The sequence below is a fragment of the Eumetopias jubatus genome, unplaced genomic scaffold, assembly GCF_037043125.1.
Source record: "Eumetopias jubatus isolate StellerSeaLion01/CBP00866 unplaced genomic scaffold, mEumJub1_p1.0 scaffold_2, whole genome shotgun sequence".
Classification (NCBI taxonomy): Eukaryota; Metazoa; Chordata; class Mammalia; order Carnivora; family Otariidae; genus Eumetopias; species Eumetopias jubatus.
The window spans coordinates 167,267,070-167,289,652 of NW_028274808.1; the positions used below are offsets into that span (position 1 = coordinate 167,267,070).

Below are 22,583 nucleotides of genomic sequence, written 5' to 3' on the forward strand. Positions count from 1 at the left end.
TGTATGTGCCAATTCCAATTGTTTGATACAAAGTAACTGTAGGACTGTGTTGAGAAGTTCTCTGAGGAAGATCTGTGAGGAAGGGTCAGTCCAATATTAGCCAAGAATGGAGTTCTAGAAACATTCTTTTTTTGCCATCTGGACTGCAAAACAACTAGAGAGGATTCCTTAGGACATGATCTCTACTTTTTAAAAGATTAAATATTTTTTTGCCACTTTTAAATTGACTCAGAACATCTGATACATTTTGGTTTCTATAAATAACTCTGAAACTAAATTTTCATGATATCCAACCACTTGCCATTCAATTTAATAGCAAACGAATATTTGAGTGCCTACCAACAGCACATATGTTTGGAACTGGGAATAAAACAGTGAAAAAAATACAGACGCAATTTTGCCCTCATTGGGCTCTCAAATTATCAGGCAGCTAATAATTTTGATAATAAGGGCGCCTGGGTGGCTCAGTTGGTTAAGCGGCTGCTTTCAGCTCAGGTCATGATCCTGGAGTCCCCGGATCGAGTCCCGCATCAGGCTCCCTGCTCCATGGGGAGTCTGCTTCTCCCTCTGACCCTCCCCCCTCTGACGTGCTCTCTCTCTCTCTCTCTCATTCTCATTCTCTCAAATAAATAAATCTTTAAAAAAAATAATTTTGATAATAATAGTCTAACTAAACACTTGTATCATGCTTTGCAATGTACTTTTAAACCTTAAACCTTCTTTGAATTCCTTGGAAAAGCCCAATTTTTCCATGATGTATTTGTTCAATACATTGTGAGATTTGGCTTGCTAATAATTTTGTTCAGGAATTTTGCATCTCTATTTCACAAGGGAGAATGACTTTTAATCATCTGTTACAAAAAAAAAATCCTTGTTTGGTTTTAGCCTCATACAATATTAGCCTCATCAAATTATTTGGGAAGTGTTACTTGTTCTGTTCTCTGGAGGGATTTCTACGGCTTTGGAGTTATTTGTTTTTTGATGATGTGTTATAACTTGCCTTTGAACTTATCTAAATCTGTTTTATTTGTCTTTTCTGTTTTGGTTTTCATTTTGGCTTTTTTAATAGGAAAGGGGCTAGATTTTTAAATACTGATCTAATTTCTTTAGATATTATCAGTCTATTAAGATTTTCTGGGTTTTATTTATACTTCATTTGGTTTTGCTAAGTAATTTTTTTGTGTGAAATTGTCCATTAGAAGTTTTTTAATAAAAGAGTGTTCATTCTTCACAGTATTGTAATTTTATTCTGTAACCAGAGATTTGTCCCTTTCTCTCCCTTTTCTTGGGTAAATTTCACCAGAGTAGGTACAGAATATATACCTTCACCCAATTAGCTTTTTTCCCCTCACAACTTGAATCAATCTGGTCAACTTTTTTGGCTTTATACAAAAAGGCATAAAATTGCCAAAAAATGATAGGCCTTTTGTTGGTAAACTACTAATATTAAACTTCTCAGTTATTAAGGTATATTTGTAATTATTCTGTGTTGAGACCCATAAAGAGCAACCAGTCTTTCATTTTTATGAAATAAATATCCAACTCTTCCTCATGGCCAATAATAGCATGATGTTTTCTTTTTAGAGTCTTCCTTTTTAAATTTTTACTTACAAGCCCTAAATTTCTCTTTAAGGTATTCCTTTGAGCTCTTTCTAGGGTCTCTACCTATCTTTTAAATTTGAGACACTGAACTTAATATTAGATTCTAGAACTACCCACTCAATGGTATATAAAATAAAAGAATGATCTTAAGAATCCAAATGCCCAATATGTTATTTTATTTAATACTGGTCTAGAATAAGAACATTACACAAAGTGGGTGAGTGGAGGCAAAGGTCTCCTACCCAGAGGAAATCTTTGTTCCAGATAAGCTTCCCATTGCCAATTTTCTTATTAAGACCTCAGACACTGTGTCCTCTGGCTGTTTACTTGTCTGCCAGCACATACGTCTTCCAGTTTTCCACAACCCCCAAAACTCACAGCTTTCACCCAGTCCATGAAGATTTCCTACTTGTTTGTATTATAAAAACAATAAGGACACTACCTGAGATAACTTTAACTAATTAGAAGGATTTTATATTTCCAGTAAGTGTCTGAGCAAATGGACTCCAATGTCCATAAGACCTAAGAAAATTATGCCTACCAACCCTTTGGCTCTCTCTTCTTTCTCCCTTCAGTTCTGTGATGGCACACCTTAGCAGGTGTCAGATGAAGTGATTTTGTTCCTAGGACTGGTGGTTCTGATAAGGATGATAAGAACTAGTTATATCTTAGTTACCTACATATCCCTTCTTAGGGGGCAATAAAGGAACACATAGTTCTTTACACATGGAAGTCTCAACACCCATTGAATGAATGAACTAATGACAAACAAGTGAAAGTTGGCAGTGAGTCTTTGGAATCACAAGGTCTAAGGTAAGTTTCTCTACTTTTCAGAAAATACAGATATTTATCTGTTTCTCAGTTTTTACTTCTGCTTCATGAAAGTAAATTGCAATGATCTTAGTCATTCCCAGATAAGGGACGACTATTTTTCTTTCAAGGATAATTAACTCAAAAAAAAAAAAAAAGTTCACAGAAGTAACCTAATAGGGAAATTGCTATTTGTTTTTTTTTAATTATAAAGTGTGACAAGAAAATCAGCAATAAAAATAAAGAACTGATATATGCTACAACACAGATGCACCTTGAAATCATTACCTAAGTGAAATTTATATGAAATATCCAGAAGAGGCAAATCTACAGAGACAGAAGTAGCTTAGTGGTTACCAAAGTTGAGGGAAGAGAAAATACCACTAATGAGTATGAAATTTCTTTTGGAGGTAATAAAATGCTCTACAATTAGATTGTGGTAATTGTTGTACAAATCTGTGAATATACTATAAAGCATTGAATATTATACTTTAAATGGGTGAATGGCATGGAATGGCATTATATTTCAATGAAGCTGTTTTTAAAAAGATTAAGTGACTTATTCAAAATTACATGATTAGTTGGTGAAGCCAGAACTGTAATCCACACTTTCCCAACTAGAACAAATCTTTTCTCTCACTTTGCTGTTGTCTTGTGTGTTTCTGCGCCCTTATTTCCTAACAATCATTTCCTTTTTTTTTGTCATTCACGTATTTATATTAAGTTCTCCTTATTTGTTCTCATTTCTTAATTCCTCAAAAACTCTCACACTGTCCCTGTCCCGCTGTTAAGTGGCCTACATTTTAATGATCACAGTGCAGCTTTATTTTTTATTTGGCTATACCTCCAGGCGACGTCTGATACTATTGACCTATTAGTTTTACAAAAAGGCATAAAATTTCCAAAAAATGATAGACCTTTTGTTGGTAAACTACTAATATTAAACTTCTCAGTTATTAAGGTATATTTGTAATTATTCTGCATTGAGACCCATAAAGAGCCAAAAGGACATGTGGAACTAAGCACATGAAACTTGGTTTCATGGAGAAGAAGACGACTTTAGCAGGATGTGAGTAGCAACTGGGAAACCACTGAACAAAAGAATGATTCTGTTGCTGGAATCTTATTACATTCATAGACATGAGAGACCTACGAGGGTTGTTTAACTTGATACTGTTACCCAGGAGATTGACTTACAGCTGGTGTGTGAGAAATGCCATTTTCCAGATAACTTCCTCTCCTGTTACAAAGTCTAGCTATGGCTTCCTGCGAAGTGCTGGATCTTCTCCATGTTCGAGTGTTTGAGACACTTATCTTTCCCGTCTGTGCTGGCTTTTTCCACTCATCTTTTTTTAATTTTAAGTGTCCTACTGTAGGAAGATTAATTCTTCTCTATTGAGTTCCATTCCTTTTTCAATATTTGTGCAGACATTGTGATATACCCAGCTGGGATAGAGGAAGGTGTAAGGTAAATAGTAGTTCATACTATACAAGAAAGTCATAAGATAATGCCTTTTTTTTCCCTCTCTGTAGGATATGACTGGATTACCTTAATCAAATTTAAGAAATAAAAATGGACATCTTGTCCACCATTGTCAATCACTAGGAATGTGATTCAATGTTATTAGCAGGTGGCTTTTTTTTTCTCTTTTCCAAATGAAGATGTCTAATGTAAATTATCACTGGTTTTTAAGTTGCAAACTAGGTTTGTTTTCATCATTTGAAATATTCTCTGGTGGCTTTAAGCAACTTTTATATACTTACTTTCCATAGTTATCATTTACTTTCCATTTGTCCAAATTATTTGGGTAAATTGTGAAATTTCTGTGGGAAAAATATGTTAATATTGGCAAGTTCACATTGTTCAACCTAACACATAGTAGTAAATAATAGTAGGACTTCCTTAAATCCACTGGGTGGTGATGGGGAGGTGCCAGGAGAAGGAAAGGTTAAATTGTGGAAAGTCAAGGGGGAACAAGGGAGAAGAAATAAAATTGGTCTGGATACAGACATAGGAGAAGTAAAACCCAAGCTAGAGCCTTTATGCAACACTGTTATATTTCACATGGTTAAAAAGGAATGATTACATGTAGCAGACAATATTAGTTGCTTACCCCATAGCCATTCTCTCCCTTTTTCCTTGCTAACAAAACCCACTTGTTTTGGGGCTGGCAATATGCCCAGTTCCAAGGACTGGATTATGGCTAGTCTTATCGATCATGACTTTAATGTCTCCTCTTGATTCCTCCCTATTTGGGATGATGCCATGTCATAGTGATGCTTAGAACTTCAGCAACCATCTTGCCATATGATGCAAAAAAAAGGACAAAAATTAAATGTGCTGTTGAACCTTCCTGAGCCCGCACCTCTGCAGGAGGCCGCAGCCAGACCTGCGCCGGAACCATGTTTCGCAACCAGGATGACAATGATGTCACTGTTTGGAGCCCTCAGGACAGGATTCATCAAATTGAGTATGCAATGGAAGCTGTCGAGCAAGGCTCAGCCACAGTTGGTCTGAAAACACATGCAGTGTTGGTTGCATTGAAGAGAGCACAATTAGAGCTTGCAGCTCAATCAGAAAAAAATTCTCCATGTTGACAACCATATTGGTATCTCAATTGCGGGACGTACTGCTGATGCTAGACTGTTATGTAATTTTATGCGCCAAGAGTGTTTGGATTCCAGATTTGTATTTGACAGATCTCTTCCTGTGTCTCGTCTTGTATCTCCAATTGGAAGCAAGACCCAGATACCAACACAATGATATGGCCGGAGACCATATGGTGTTGGGCTGCTTATTGCTGGTTATGATGATATGGGCCCTCACATTTTCCAAACCTGTCCATCTGCCAACTATTTTGACTGTAGAGCCATGTCCATTGGAGCCCGTTCTCAATCAGCTCGTTCTTACTTGAAGAGCCATATGTCTGGGTTTATGGAGTGCAATTTGAATGAACTGGTTAAACATGGTCTGTGTGCCTTACGAGAGACACCTCCTGCAGAACAGGACCTAACTACAAAGAATGTTTCCATTGGAATTGTTGGTAAAGACTTGGAGTTTACAATTTATGATGATGATGATGTATCTCCACTCCTGCAAGGTCTTGAAGAAAGACCACAGAGAAAGGCACAGCCTGCTCAACCTGCTGATGAACCTGCAGAAAAGGCTGATGAACCGATGGAACATTAAGTTACAAGCCAGTCTATATGTTTATTATCAAATCTGTAAGAATGCAGGAACATGTACTGATGACAATAATCTACACTTAGGAATGAGTACAGACGTGTTTTTCCCTAGCAACTTGTCTGAAACCATATAATGGTGTGAATTTTCTTTGAGAGGGTCTATATAATCATTTTCTAGAAAGTACAGGTATCTGTACTAATGCTTTTATATGAAGAACACAGTGTCTTTGTGGTTTTAAAGACAACTGTGAAATAAAATTGTTTCACCTGCCAAAAAAAAAAAAAAATTAAATGTGCCAAGGAACAGAAAGGTGAAAAGAAAGTGGGTCCTTGATGACATCACAGAGCTTATGAACTAGATGTACTGCCTCTTCCAGTACACTTTGCAATGTAAGAGAATTAAATGTCTCAAATGCTCAGTTGGGTATTTAATTGTAGCCCTAGCATCCTAACTGAAACAGTAGCAAAGTACTTTCATGCCATCAAGAACATATATGATGTGAAGCATTATTTTTCAAATTAATTTTTTAATTAATTTTATTAATTTTCAAATAAAAGAAAAATATCTAAGCCTTTGATCAGGCTTAGATAATATAAGCCTTTCCTGAAGCTCAACTGTCCTACCTGAGTAGGAAAGGGAGTTTCTTCTCTCTGAGGTCCCCCTCTAGACAGCAGAGGTGAAAGACATAGTTAAGGATAAGCAATGGTACTTCTCTGGGTCCCCTCTGAGTCTTGAGGTACAATTCACAACAAGAACCATCCTATAAGAAAATAGTGGATGATTATTAAACTTTTAGAACTTTTCCTCAAGAAGACAAGCTGTTGCATTAGCTGATCTCATCTGATAATCTTTTTTTTTAATTTATATTTCTGGTTATTGCTACACACAGCACAGAAGACATACCTGCGTACCTAAAAGGAGAGGGCACATTTCATATTTACAAACAGTCCTGGTTGCAGATCAGCGCTGGAGCCTGGGAATGTGTAGCTATGTTAATAGCACGCCTCCTATGCCCTCTGCCTATCCCCTAGTGGTACCCTTAGCCATACCCCTTTATTCAATAATGAAAGTAAATGGTATGAAAATGTGCCAACACACCAAATACTGTTTCCATATATCTGTCTTATTGGTAGAAACTTGAATGGAACCTTAAAGGGCTAATTGGAATTGTCTAGATGAGGAGAGGATATTTACTAGCAGGTAGAACTGGATTTACAAAGATTCCAAGACAGCAGAGATGCAAGCAGTTGATTATGGCAGACATGAGGGAGCCACGTGAGGCAGGGGTAGCAGATGCGAAGGGAGGGACTTTCTGTCTGTACTGAAAAATTTAGCCCCAAAGGAGACAGCTAGATCTTGGGGGATTTTAGGCAGAGAAGCAAAAGATCATTCTGGCAGCTTAGGAGAGGATGAAGTGGAATGAAAGGAGTCTGGACGTAAGAAGAAAACAATCACAACAACAAAAAATAATGACAGTGGCAATGAGTATGAATCAAGAAATATCAAGAGACAGACTGGAGGACTTAGCAACCACTTAAACGTAAGGGTAATAGCACCCGGGAGGTTTGAGGATAACTCACTTCCTACAATCAACTGGGATGGAGAGTTATAACATCCTTTATAGTATAGAAGAAAAAGGAGTTGGGTTGTGTGCGAAGGGAAAGAAGGAGATAATAAATATACTTTTTATAGTGTCAAGTTTGAGGCACTCACGGTTTATTCAAGTAAAGCTATCCAACAGATCAGAGGCTCCCAGGCCTTTCAGGTTTCACAGACCTGCAAAATTTTCAAATAAATATGAGGAACCACTTTCAGACTGCCAATTCTTTCTTTTGCTAGGTCAGGATATGTTTCCTTAAAAAACTATCATCTACTTATATCGACGTTTCATTCTTATAAAAGGATATTTCAACACCGAAAATTAAGGTGTGAATCTTGATACAAAAGGCAATTTATTGAGGGCACCTGGGTGGCTCAGTTGGTTAAGCAACTGCCTTCGGCTCAGGTCATGATCCTGGAGTCCCGGGATCGAGTCCCGCATCGGGCTTCCTGCTCAGCAGGGAGTCTGCTTCTCCCTCTGACCCTGCCTCCTCTCATGTGCTCACTCTCTCTCATTCTCTCTCTCTCAAATAAATAAAATCTTTTTTAAAAAAAGGCAATTTATTGAATTAAGGTAACTTGCCTTCAATTTAAAACTCAACTGAAGTCTTTTTTTTTTTTCAGTTCTTCTTATACCAATGTAATTCTCATCACTGATTTACAATAGACCACAAACAGCACTTGACACTGATATAGATGACTACATATAGAGATTTGGAGCCCCAATAGAGAAGCTTTAGCTAAAGATCTGGAATCATAAGCATATTATTTGAACCAGACAAATAGATCATCAAAAGTACTATTTATTTGGCACTTTCTGTGTGCCAAGCACTATGATAAAGGCTTTACGTATATCTCATTTCAAAATCTCAACAACTCTAGGAGGTAAGAGAGGGTAGCTCATTTTTACAGTTGAGGACATTGAGACTGGAGATATTAAGTTACCCAAGATCACAAAGCAGGAACTGGCAGAGCTAATATTCAAGATTTCTCTAACTCGAAGCTCTGTGCTTTTAAGTGTGATGTTATACTGCCTCCCTGGAAAAAACATACAGAATAAGAAAGAGCATCAAAGATGGAACTCAGGAATACTGACACTCTAAATGCTTCAGAACAACAACAATAACAATAACAACAACAACAGAGCCTAGAAGAGGAAAATAAACAGGGCCATGTGAAACAAAGGAGAGAAGAATTTCCAAAAGAAATGTATTGTCAAAAGTGAAGGGTATTAAGAGGTACAAATTTCCAGTTACAAAATAAGTCACAAAGATGAAAAGTATAGCATAGGGAACATAGTCAATAATATTATCATGACTTTTTCTGGTGACAGATGATAACTACACTTACTATGGTGAGCATTTTGTTATGAATACAGTTGTTGAGTCACTACGTTATACACCTGAAACAAATATAATATTGTATATCAACTATACTTAAATTTCTTTTCTTTTCTTTTCTTTTATTATGTTACATTAGTCACCATAAAATACATCATTAGTTTTTGATGTGGTGATCCACAATTCATCGTTTTCATATAACACCCAGTGCTCCGTGCAGTACGTGCCCTCCTTAATACCCATCACCGGGCTAACCCATCCCCCTCCCCTCTAAAACCCTGTTTGTTTCTCAGAGTCCATAGTCTCTCATGGTTCATCTCTCCCTCCGATTCCCACCCCCTTCATTTTTCCCTTCCTTCTCCTAATGTCCTTCCTGCTATTCCTTATGTTCCACAAATAAGTGAAACCATATGATAATTGACCTTCTCTGCTTGACTTATTTCACTTAGCATAATCTCCTCCAGTTCCATCCATGTTGATGTAAAAGTTGGGTATTCATCCTTTCTGATGGCTGAATAATATTCCATTGTAGATATGGATATGGACCACATCTTCTTTATCCATTCGTCTGTTGAAGGGCATCTCAGCTCTTTCCACAGTTTGGCTATTGTGGACTTTGCTGCTATGAACATTGGGGTGCATATGGCCCTTCAAGTCCTAGCAACAGCAATCAGACAACAAAAAGAAATAAAAGGTATTCAAATTGGCAAAGAAGAAGTGAAACTCTCTCTCTTTGCCGATGACATGATATTTTATGTGGAAAATCCAAAAGACTCCACCCCCAAATTACTAGAACTCAAACAGCAATTCAGTAATGTGGCAGGATACAAAACCAATGCACAGAAATTTCAGTTGCTTTCTTATACACTAACAATGCAACTGTAGAAAGAGAAATTAGAGAAACGATTCCATTTACAATAGCACCAAAAACCATAAGATACCTCGGAATAAACCTAACCAAAGAGGTAAAGGATCTAAACTTTAGGAACTATAGAACACTCATGGAAGAAATTGAAGAAGACACAAAAAGATGGAAAAACATTCCATGCTCATGGATGGGAAGAATAAACATTGTTAAAATGTCTATGCTACCCAGAGCAATCTATACCTTCAATGCCATCCCGATCAAAATTCCAATGACATTTTTCAAAGTGCTGGAACAAACAATCCTAAAATTTGTATGGAATCAGAAAAGACCCCAAATTGCCAAAGAAATGTTGAAAAAGAAAAACAAAGCTGGGGGCATCACGTTGCCCGATTTCAAGCTATAGTATAAAGCAGTGACACCAAGACGGCATGGTACTAGCACAAAAACAGACATATAGACCAATGGAACAGAATAGAGAGCCCAGATATGGACCCTCAACCCTATGGTCAACTAATCTTCGACAAAGCAGGAAAAAATATGCAATGGAAAAAAGACAGTCTCTTCAATAAATGGTGCTGGGAAAATTGGACAGCTATATACAGAAGAATGAAACTCGACCATTCTCTGACACCATACACAAAGATAAACTCAAAATGGATGAAAGACCTCAATGTGAGACAGGAATCCACCAAAATCCTAGAGGAGAACATAGGCAGTAACCTCTTCGACATCAGCCACAGCAACTTCTTTCAAAATACATCTCCAGCGGCTAGTAAAACAAAAGCAAAAATGAACTTTTGTGACTTCATCAAGATAAAAAGCTTCTGCACAGCAAAGGAAACAGTCAACAAAACAAAGAGGCAACCCACAGAATGGGAGAAGATATTTGCAAATGACACTACAGACAAAGCACTGATTTCCAAGATCTATAAAGAACTTCTTAAACTCAACACCCAAAAAACAAATAAGTTAAAAAATCGGCAGAAGACATGAACAGACACTTCTCCAAAGAAGACATACAAATGGCTAACAGACACATGAAAAAATGTTCATCATCATTACCCATCAGAGAAATTCAAATCAAAACCACATTGAGATACCACCTTACACCAGTGAGAATGGCAAAAATTGACAAGGCAAGAAAAAACAAATGTTGGAGGGGTTGTGGAGAAAGGGCAACTCTCTTACACTGTTGGTGGGAATGCAAGTTGGCACAGCCACTTTGGAAAACAGTGTGGAGGTTCCTCAAAAAATTAAAAATAGAGCTACCCTATGATCCAGCAGTTGCACTACTGGGTATTTACCCCAAAGACACAGACGTATTGAAAAGAAGGGCCATATGAACCTCAACTATACTTAAATTTAAATAAAATTCTAAATGTCTCAGAGAAGGCAAAAATAAATTAAACATGTATAAAAAATTATATTTATATAAATCCAGGGGAAAGTTATACATGGCATCAACTTTTAATGAAAGTCCATTAATAATACTCCTCAGTCCTGCAGACCTTTGCACTTGCTCAGCAGTCACTCAATTAGTAGGATCATGAGCTTACTCTAGAACCCATGTATCTAACACCTTTTGCAAACCTAAAGCCAACCTGAGAGGCTTAAACCTGAATCATCTGAGCTGTTAGATGAGCTATCATTTGAACTTCTCACCCTAATACTAAAATAAATTTTTCAGGATCAAATCAAATCATATTCAAATTTATACAATAATATCTATGTTGCCATCTAAGTACCTCTAACTAGAAACAGGTTTTTAAATGTAATTTATTTTTGCCACAATCCTATAGCCTCTGTTTTACAATTTCAATTATAAAAGATCTAACTGGCACAAAGATTTGAAATGCAATTTCAATTTACTCTCACCAGGAGGCATTGGTGCATTGATACCATGGTTTGAATAATTGAGCCAATGCTTTGTATAAGATTAAGACAATCACTCTAAGTCCTAACACAGATTTTCAAATCATGAATTCTCCATCCCTATGTACCCGTGATAAATTATTACCTCTTATCTCCAAATTCATCCATTTTGCTTACTCTATGAGAATGGATCTGGGCCCCTTAAATATTTTCCACTGTCAGCTACACAGTGTCAAACTTTGTCAGTAGAGGCTGCTGGAGAGACGCTGTAGGCAGAAAGCGTTTTGCTTCCTGGTTCTGAGGTGCTCGCTTGGCCGGCTCCTGCAGTGTGTATAGCTTCTCCAGAGCCAGCCTCCAGAAGTACAAAGATGGCAGCAATACAGACGCCATCACCACTTCCAGGCAGATTTGTAGCACTGCTTCACGGGTGACACCTCCTCAACTTTTCCCAGAGCCCTGGAGGGCAGAACTCTAGCCAGTTCCTGAGGGCAGACTTCCAGTAAATTCCCCCACAGTACCATCACAATTAGGTCACTGGGACTCTGACATCCAGTTAGGGCTGTGCGTTTTCCCATAGGGTTCAGATCTCAGCTGTGGAGTAGGAGGGCAGAGGGGGGTCTATTCCTTGGACTCTCTATCTCAGCTCTGGGTAGTAACTGCCTTTATATCTGTTTTATTGTATTCATTCATGTTCTCTTCTTACTAGCAAAACCCTCATTGTTCCAATGTCCTGTTGTAGTTAATAATTCTTTATATAAAACTTTCTCTGTTCAAGGTGCTATAAGACATCTCTCCCTTGATTTGACCCAGACTACTAAACTTTTTTACATCTACCTTTATTAAAATAATTAAACTAATAAACTAAACAAATAACAGCAACTCACTATAAACTTTGAAGGTGATAACATCACAACTTTTAAAGAAATAAAAGATTCACATTATACCTTTTGCGATAAATCTTAACTTGGCTAGTTCACCATGTTTCCCAAGATGGAGCTAGACACCCTCCCTGATGGGTTTTCCTTAACCTTTACATAGCCTTTATGTGAAAGGGGAAAGAAGAAATACAACTGAAAAACCCTGGAAAGACAGTTGAGAATGAATCGTGTTGCTAGAAGCCTGTGTATCTCATCTGTTTAAATTCTCGCAATGACTCAAAGAAGTATTATTATTTCGATTTTCTCTATGGGGGAATTGAGACCTAGAGAGGTTAAATCACTCACCAAAGATCATGCACCTAGTAAATGGTGGATATGGGATCCAAAGCCAGGTATGCCTGACTCCAAACTCCCTACATTTTACCTCAGAGAGCTTCCCAAGATGGATTTTTGCTTTTGTGGAATTGGCTCCCTCGTCTCTGTTGCAGACAGAGGAGGCTGCTCATTTGGACTGAACTGTTTGTTTGTGTTTTCATCCTCTTTGCCCTTAGAACAGTTGCTGTTTCTCTCTGTATGTCTCAGAAGAAAAAGAAAGCAAGAAACAACTACCTAGTATTCAACCATCATTGGGATCAACCAAAAAAAAAAGTTTTCATGTGTATTTCCCCTCAAAAAGAAAGATTTTCTGCCATATGAGAAAAGGAGCAAAATTGTACCCTGCCTTTTCTTTTTCCAATCAAAATAGGTTATTTAGACTGCAATCATATAATTAAACTTAAGCCCTAGAAGTACTGGTTTATATTATACTAAAATAGCACATTTTTCAAGTGCTGAGAGAAAAAAAAAAAACCTGCCAACCCTAAAAATTCTATACCTGGCAAAAACAAAAAAAATCCTTCAGATATGAAGGCAAATTAAGACATTCTTAGATGATGGAAAACTAAGGGAATCTGGAGCTCTAAGGGTAGCAGACCTACCCTTAGAGAATGCCTACAGGGAATTCTCCAAACAGAAAGTAAATGACTTCAGAAAGGAAGAAATAACAATGCAATCGGTTAAAAAGGGGGGCAGCGGATATAACAGATTATACTTCTCCTGAGTTTTTTAATCATGTTTGATGGCTGAGGCAAAAACTATAATACTAATTGATGGGGTGCTCAATGTGCGTAGAGAAAACAAATTTTTCAAGTGGGCAAAGGAATCTAAATGGAAGTAAGATTTCTACACCTCCCTTAAAGTGGCAAAATGTTCCCAGCAGATTGTTATCACAGTTACATATGTTCATCATAAAACTAAAGCAACCCCTAAGAAAACAATACATCTAAAAAAGGTTCAAGAGAGATGAGGACCCTTCTATCACAAGTTAATGTCCATTAGAGAGAATCTACTTCAGAAAAAGCATTTGGCAGCCAGATGGACAGGATGACTCAGTCCACCGACCCTCTGTCTTCAGCTTCTCTCGTGCTTGAATAAAGTAGCCAAGAACTAGACTAGCCACGGTGGAAGAGACAGACCTGTGCATGGTCCATGGGTCCAGGGACCACCAGCTGGGCTCGCTCTTGCCAAAATGATCTTGCTATTGCCACGCTGAATGTCCAGCAGTAGAGAACAACAGTGAGTCCTCAGATGGTATTACCCTTCAGTAAGACCAACAAGAGAATGATACCCTGGAAAGAGTAATGTTCCATCCTGTCTGTGCTTGACCCACTCACTATTCCAGTTCTGGCTTTGCCTTTTCTGGTCACACTTCCCAGCCAGCACCACTACCAGGGGCTTGAAGAATGTCTAATTTAGTGTCCTGTATAAGTGCATAACATTACCATGAAGTTACATACCCACTGTACAGCGAAGGAGGAGCAAAAGTGGTCTTGTGACAACAACATCCATTGTTCCAACCATTTACTGTACCATCCACGCTGCCAACCCAATGAAAGGCGGAAATGGACTCTTAAGTGTGCCGCTGAAGGAGCAGCTTGAAGAGAACACCTTGAAAGGATAGGACCCTATCTTTTACAATTCAGCATACACCTCAATTCAATAGCCATTCCATAGTGCTCTGCCTGTAACAGTAGAATGAATGGTCTGGCTAAGAAGGGACAGAGTTAGAAGCAGTCCCACTCATTATCAACCCCCAGGAACCCACTTGGGGAAACATGCATACTGTCCCCACAATTTTAGGCTTTGTATAATCCTTCCACCACGGACACAGCAAGAATCCCACTCATCTTACAATTATCACTGCTTCCTGTTCACTTTGGGATCCTTACGGCAGAGACAAGCAAGCGAAGAAAAGAATTACTATACTGACAGTGATAATTGACCATGATAATCAGGAGGAACCGTAACTTCTGTGATAGATTAAGGCAAGGAGGAATATGCCGAGCACTTGGGTAAGCCATGTGACTTTCATTCTGTTATAATTGTATATGGATTGTCTAATTGTATATGTAAAGCACAGCAATCACGACCTGGTAAAGGCAGAGTCACCAGAAGGCTCACACCCTTCAGAATAAGGTGGAGGCCTCAGCATCCCACCAGGCGAACTGCACAGATTGGCCTAAGTCCTAATCACTGGGGAGAGGAATTTAGAATTGGTAGTAGAGGCAGGAGGTGATTCCTATTAGTTACCACCTCAGAACAAACTGCAGCAGCAGCAGCTAGAACTCCTCCCAGGAATATCCTTATAAGGTTTTCGAATCAGAATTCTGGAAAGGCTGCGCCATGACATTTGGATATGTGAGCTCAAAGGATGAACTGTAAAGAATGCTATTGGTAAACCACCATCGTTATGCAAACGGGGGGGGCAGCTTTTCCCCCAGCAACTATATTAGTTGATAACACAGCTACTCCTGTCTCTGGAAACGTCCTCACACAAACAGCACAGCCTTGCCTAATTATCTATGACCACCCCTCCCAAGGGAAGACCACTGCCAGTGACTGAGTCCCATGGGGTAGGAGAGACTTTCTTGTACAATTCGTCCTGCACAGCTTTCTGTGGGATCAAACAAGCCAGTCTCCACCTGAGCCCATTTTCTGGATCAGCATCTTTGTCTTTTTTTTTTTCTGTTTTAGCCTATTTTCCTCAATTCTCTTCACCTGTTTTTTTTTTTTAATAAACCACTTGAACAAGAATTCCTATCCCATGCCCTGCTTCTAAAAACTCAAGCTAAGACACTTGTGAGTTTACAACCTTGCTCTGCTACATATGCTTTGGGAAACTTGATAGATTTCCATAAAATCTGACACTTGAAAGCAAAATGTTAAATTTAAATCTGTAGGTAACATAAACTCTGTTATAATTGGATACATTTCATATTACTTAAGTTAGGAAACCAGAGTTTATGGTAAATGTGATAAAACACTAATAATTCAAGACAGTAAGTAAGCTTCCTAGTTCTGCTTTGATGATATCTTTCCAAAATCTTTATTACTCTAACGGCAGGAAACATGCAATCACATAAAGAGCTTAACTTTAAAATTAGTTGGTTTGTATGCCAAGAAAATTGCAACAGCAGTCACCTACAACTGAAAGAAATGACTTTTGAAATAATTTTGACATAAAATTTATTCTGCTTATTTTTAATCATTATTCAGGTGATTTTCTCAAAAGTCCAATTTAAAAAAAACATTTTGCAAAACAAAGTCACAAATCAACATTTTACTGAAGAGGGAAATATTTCTAGAAATGATATATAATACAATGGATTCAAAAAACATTAAATTGAGGAAAAAACAAAAACACCGCAGAGAATTTAAAATCTTAATTGCCAAATATAATAGTAGGAAACCTGGTGGGTTCAGCTCTTCTCTAGACAAAACACAGAGCAAGTGTATTATTTTTTAACTCTGGTTCTCCCAGACTAGAAATTTATAATCTAGGTGATCAAAATAAAATTATGGAAAAAAAAATGCTCCTATCACTATTAAGGAAATGTTATTAAAATTCATTATTCATCTTTCATAAATCTAGTATTTATCAAATTTCATTTTCCATTAGAGGGAGCTTCCAATATTTTGACAAAGTATGGTGATTAGCATTTAAATTAGCATGAAATCTTACCACAGAGTTTTGGTACAGAACATGATGGTACCCTACGTATTGAAATAATGATTTCTTTTCAAGTTCTTTAGCCTATTTTCCAAGGCCCTTCTAAGCTTTGGCCCTAATCAACCTTTATAAGCTTATCTCTCACAATCCCTGCATGGGCCCCATAGATCAACAAAACTGGGCAATTCGCTCTTCTCCAATAAATCCCTTATTTCTCTGCGTTTATTTTTTTACTGCAACAGAATAATTTCATCATCAGGCTCTGGAAGAAACTGCTTGAGTTCAAGTTCCTCAGCATTATTTTGAAGCAAACCCCAGACATCAGTATCAATTGATCCATACATACTTCATTGTATATCTTTAAGTCTAAGAGCCATTTTTTTTTCAAAAGCAGCCATGATGTCATTTATCATCACATCTAAAATATTAACAATAATTCCTTAATATCATTAAAGAAGCAGTGTTCAAATGTCCCTGATTCTCTTACACATTTTAAAGTGTTTAGTTCAAATCAGGATTCAAATAAGAATCACACATTACACTTGACCGTGTGTTTCTTATATCTCTCAAGAATTTTCCATGGATTGAAAGAATAAATACTATTAAAATGTCTACACTACCCAAAGTAATCTACACATTTAATGCAATCCCTACCAAAATACTAATAGCATTTTTCACAGAACTAGAACAACCCTAAAATTTATATGGAACCACAAAAGACCCTAAATAGCCAAAGCAATCTTGAAAAAGAAAAACAAAGCTAGAGATAACACAGTTCCTGACTTCAAGGTATATTATAAAGGTCTAGTAATCAAAACAGTATGGTACTGGCATAAAAATAGAAACATAGATCAACAGAATAGAATAGAAAACCCAGGAAAAAACCCACAATTATACAGTTAATCTTCAACAAAGAAGGAAAGAATATACAATGGGAAAAAGATAGTCTCTTCAACCAAAAGATGTTAGAAAACTGGACAGAAAACGTGCAAAGAAATAAAAATTACACCATACATGAAAATAAACTCGAAATGGATTAAAGACCTAAATGTGAGACCTGAAACCATGAAAATCTTAGAAAAGAGCAAAGGCAATACTTTCTCTGACATGGGCCCTAGCAACATTTTTCTAGATATGTCTCCTGAGGCAAGGGAAATAAAAGCAAAAATAAACTAGGAAATAAAAAATAAATTGGAATTACATCAAAATAAAAAGCTTCTGCAGAGCAAAGTAAATGACCAACAAAACTAAAAGGCAACCTACAGAATGGGAGAAGATATTTGCAAGTGACATATCTGATAAAGGGTTAGTATCCAAAATATATAAAGAACTTATAAATCTCAACACCCAAAAAATAATCCAATTAAAAAATGGGCAGAAGACATGAACAGATATTTCTCCAAAGAAGACATACAGATGGCCAAAGGACACATGAAAATATGCTGAACATCAGTCATCATCAGTGAAATGCAAATCAAAGCTACAATGATATACTACCTCACACCAGTCAAAATGGCTAAAATCAAAAACATAAGAAACAGGAGCACCTGGGTGGCTCAGTCAGTTAAGCAGCTGACTTAACTGTGGTGTAGGTCATGATCTCAGGGTCCTGGGATGGAGCCCTACATGAGGCTCCACACTCAGTTGGGAGTCTGCTTGAGGATTTTCTCTATTCCTCTCTCTCTGCCCGTCCCCATGCTCATGCACACACTCTCTGTCTCAAATAAATCAACCTTTAAAAAAAAAAAACCCACAAAATACAACAAATGCTGGCAAGAAAGTGGAGAAAAAGGAACCCCTTGTGCATTACTGGTTGGAATGCAAACTGGTGCAGCCGATGTGGAAAACAGTATGGAGGTTCCTCAGAATGTTAAAAATAGAACTACCCTACAATCTAGTAATTGTGCTACTGGGTATTTATCAAAAAATACAAAAACACTAATTCAAAGAGATACATGTACCTCTATGTTTACTGCAGTATTATTTGCAGTGTCAAAATTATGGAAGCAGGCAATGTCCATCAATGGATGAATGGATAAAGAAGATGTTGTATATATATATACAAAGCAATATTACTCAGCCATAAAAAAGAATGAAATCCTGCCATTTGCAACAACATGGATGGAGCTAGAGGGTATCATGCTAAGTGAAACAAGTCAGTAAGAGAAAGACAAATACCATACGATTTCACTCATATGTGAATTTAAGAAACAAAACAAATGAGCAAAGGAAAAAGAGAGAGAGACAGACAGAAACCAAGAAAGAGATTCTTAATTATAGAGAACAAACTAGTGATTATGAGAGGGGAGGTGGGTAGGAGGATATAGGTGATGGGGATTAAATAATACACTTACCATGAGAAGCACTGAGTACTGTATAGAATTGTTGAATCACTATTGTACCCCTGAAACTAATATAACATTGAATGTTAACTATACCGCAATTAAAATGAAAAACTTAACTTAAGAAAAAGTATAATCTGAGTAAAAGTTGAGCATTTAAACTATGGGCAGGATAGAGGGGCGCCTGGGTGGCTCAGTCGTTGAGCGTCTGCCTTCAGCTCAGATCACGATCCCAGGGTCCTGGGATCGAGCCCCACATCGGGCTCCCTGCTCTGCGGGAAGCCTGCTTCTCCCTCTCCCACTCCCCTGGCTTGTGTTCCCTCTCTCGCTGTCTCTCTTTCTTTCCATCAAATAAATAAGTAAAACCTTAAAAAAAAAAAAAAAAAAAAACTATGCGCAGGATAGAAATGCAGCTGCTCTATAGGTGTGATTAGATACAGGGGCTAGAATGCCATAAAATTTCTCACTCCATCTCTTGCCTCTCCTCACTGTTAAATGTGTGTTTCTTTGTCTCCTTTTTCTCTTGGGACTGCTTCTTCTGTTCCCCAATCCATAGACTGCCTCATCTGATAGGGTCCCAAGAGTTATAAAGGTTTACCTATCACAGCTTTTTCCCCCCTGGAGAGATTATGCCATCACTTTGTCCCAAATCACCAAGTTCTAGGGATAGAACTCACTGGCCAACTTGGCCAAGGGTTGAAGTCAACTTGTAACATGGCTCTTTCAGAGGCACCATGTATACTGGCAGAAGGAACATTGTGACAATTAATAAAAGATATAACTAGTCCCATAGATACCGACTGCAATATCCCAGCACAAGGCCTTAATACTATGAAACTAAGGGTAAATTGCTTAAGCACTCTGATACTGAAATTCCATGTATGTAAAATATGGACAACATTGTTCCTATTTTCCATCCAAGGTTTCTGTGAGAAACAACATAATGAAGATTCTAATAACACTTAGTAAACTAAAAAGCAAGATAAATAAAAAAGAAAGATTATGGTGATGATGATATAACACCCCAATATCACAAGAGATTTATCTTCCTCTGTATATTTATTTATGGGTCATATAAATAGTAACACATAGTAAACCATGGGATTCTCTTGCCAAATATTGCTCTCATATGTAAATGTCTTGTCTGTTTCCTCAGCCACATAGTACATGTTATGAGAAGAACTGTAATCTAAGTAGGGATTGCAAACTGGTGACCCACAGATGTGCTTTGTCTTAAATGCCCTTGACTGTCACACTTTCTCTAGAACACACAATCAAGCCACCGCTATTAACTTACTTGACTCTTGAAACCTGTCTGGCCACTGAAGTCTTTTGAATTTGTGACCCCCAAACAAGAAAGAGCATAGACCACAGAGAAGAAAAACTGTTACTTTAAATGCTGGTGGCAATAATTCTTTAAAAATGTTCTCTGGTTAACAAAACAATTGGTAGTCCATTATGGTTAGGGATTTTTTTTTTTTCTCCTTCATAGTATATATATCTGGCTATCCACCAAAGTGTTAACAGTGACTGTGGTGGGGAAATCAGATCTTTTTCCTACTGAAATAGTAGGATCTTTCTTCCAAAAACTCTACTATTCTTATAAGAGCAAAAATTATAAGTTATTATTTAGGAAGTGAATGAGTAAACTTGGCCCGGCAACTCATGGTCTATCACTTGGCCTACAGCCATCTTTTTATTGATTTCCCTGGTTCTCATTCCACTCTGCCCTGGGCTATTTGAAAAGCTGCAGCTAAAACCCATCCTCTGTTTTGACCATTTTCTGCCCAGTCATTTTATGCTTCAGCAAAATTCTTACTGTCTTCCTTAATGGACCTCTGGGAATGAAAGAACAACTTCAATAAAAGTACAGTGAATAATAAAAGTACAGTGAATTAAATGATGGGACCAAGCCAGTAACAAAACTCTAAGCCTGTCCTAGATTCTTAGAACATATTACATTAGCATAGCCCCTCAAGGTTTTAACATATTCTGATGCATATTATTTAACAAATAGGTGTTTACATTTATCAAATGCTTTTTCTGCATCAATTTAAATAGTCACTTGTTTTGTCTATTAATAATGGTGAATTCTCTTGACATATTTTCTTGTGTTGAGACTTGAATGCATTCCTGGGATGAACTTGATCAGAACAATGAATTATGGTTTAAGAATCAAATGTTTCATTTCAACTAATATTTAATTTAGAATACTAAAACATGTATCCATAAGTGAAACTGGCTTGTCAGTTTTTTATTGCCTTTATCTGATATTGGAATCAAGATTGCACTAATACCATTAAATAAGCAGATAGTGCTTCTTATCTGGGGAAAAAAATTGTAAGATTAGTGTTTCCTTGAAAATTTAGTAGAAATTCTGTGTGAAACAGACCAAGGGCTATAAAGTTTGGGTGGCAGGGAGGTCTTTTTTGACCATTTAATGCCTCTACTGCTTTTGACCTATTCAATTTTCCTAATTTGGGCATTTTATATTTTTCCAAATAGTTTATGACTAAGATCTTGTCAGTTATCAAGTATATTCTGATTCAGTTACTCATAATATTCTTTATTTAAAATCTGTTATATCTGTAGGTATTTTTCTTTTTCATTGCATGTTTCTGTTTTCATATTGTTTTTTCTTTTTCTTGCTTGGTTTTGCCACAGACCTTTAGTTTTGTTGACATTTTTATTATTTGTAATTATTCATTTTAAAAATTTCTTTTTTATTGTTATCAATTCTTCTTCCTTGTTTCCTTTGGTTGGTTTCTTTGTATTTGCTCTGCTACATTTTCAACATTTTAAAACTTTGTGTCTTGGTAAATTTATTTGAAACTATACAATTCTGTAAAGGACTATGTTAGCCATGTCTTACAAACAGTAACTTGTGAGGTTTTATTGTTAAGTCCTAGAACTTCATAATTCCCTTCATGGTCCCCTTTTCACTCAAGGATTATTTAAATATAAAACCTGACATTTAGGATTACATAAGCTATGCTTCTTTTTCTTTTTAAGATTTTTTATTTATTTATTTGACAGAGAGAGACACAGTGAGAGAGGGAACACAAGTGGGGGCAGTGGGAGGGGGAGAAGCAGGCTTCCCGTGGAGCAGGGAGTCCAACGCGGGGCTCAATCCCAGGACCCTGGGATCATGACCTGAGCCGAAGGCAGACGCTTAACCATCTGAGCCACCCAGGCGCCCTGCTTCTTTTCTTTTTTAAAATTTCTAGTGTTAATTGGTTATGGTCAGAGAACATAGCCTACATGATAATGATTCTTTGGAATTTAAGACTGCCTTTATGGTCTAGTAAATTTTCCAGGTAAGGAATACACACACACACATACAAACTCATATATATAAAAAATAGTTTACTTATATATGTGTGTGCATATACACATATATATATGTAAACTATTTTTTATATATATGAGTTTATATATATATGTGTGTGTATATATATATATACACATACACATATATATAAAATAGTCCAAGCTTCTTTATTACATTACTTCTTTTACGTCTTAATGTTTGTCTGATTTATTTATCAATTGCTGAGGAAAGTATGCTAAAATCTCTTGCAACATATATTTATCAGTCTATTTCTCCCTGCCATTATGCCACTGCAGCTCTGTATACTTTCATGCTGCTTATACCTCCTTGCTCTGTTATTTTACCAGTATATGTCACCATCACCCTTTTCCCCATATAACATTTTTTGCTTTGATGTATCAAATATTAACATGTTAATATTAAGAGTCAGATATTAAGATGGCCACTCTCTTTTGGTTTGTAGAGGCCAATATGAGTTTTTATCCTTCTTTTTTCAAATTTCCTGTGTCTTTTCGCCTGAACTGAATCTAAATAGCGCACTGTTGATTTTTTGTGTTTTATTTTTTAAAATATCATCTAAGTTTCCATCTTTTAATTGATGAAATGAGCAATTTACATTTATTAAAATTATTATATTAGGACTTTTTCATATTTTCCAATGATTGTACTTTCCCCATGTATCCTTCTTCTTTCATACTTTCCATTA

At 36.9% G+C, this 22,583-nt stretch overlaps 1 long non-coding RNA gene and 1 pseudogene across 2 annotated transcripts in view; one reads left to right on the forward strand and one right to left on the reverse strand.

Annotated features, from left to right (window-relative positions):
* The window catches only part of LOC114197562 (uncharacterized), a 149,262-nt gene that overhangs the window by 61,160 nt on the left and 65,519 nt on the right, over nt 1-22,583 (reverse strand). Inside the window, exons 3-4 of one of the 2 annotated variants that reach the window (XR_003606920.2) lie at nt 7,313-7,375; nt 6,223-6,359 (exon numbers count right to left, since the gene is read on the reverse strand). This is a non-coding gene — a long non-coding RNA (uncharacterized LOC114197562). The remainder of the gene's footprint in view (nt 1-6,222; nt 6,360-7,312; nt 7,376-22,583) is intronic. The other variant, XR_003606921.2, reaches the window with a different exon arrangement.
* On the forward strand, nt 4,816-5,608 carry LOC114197561 (proteasome subunit alpha type-1 pseudogene; annotated as a pseudogene).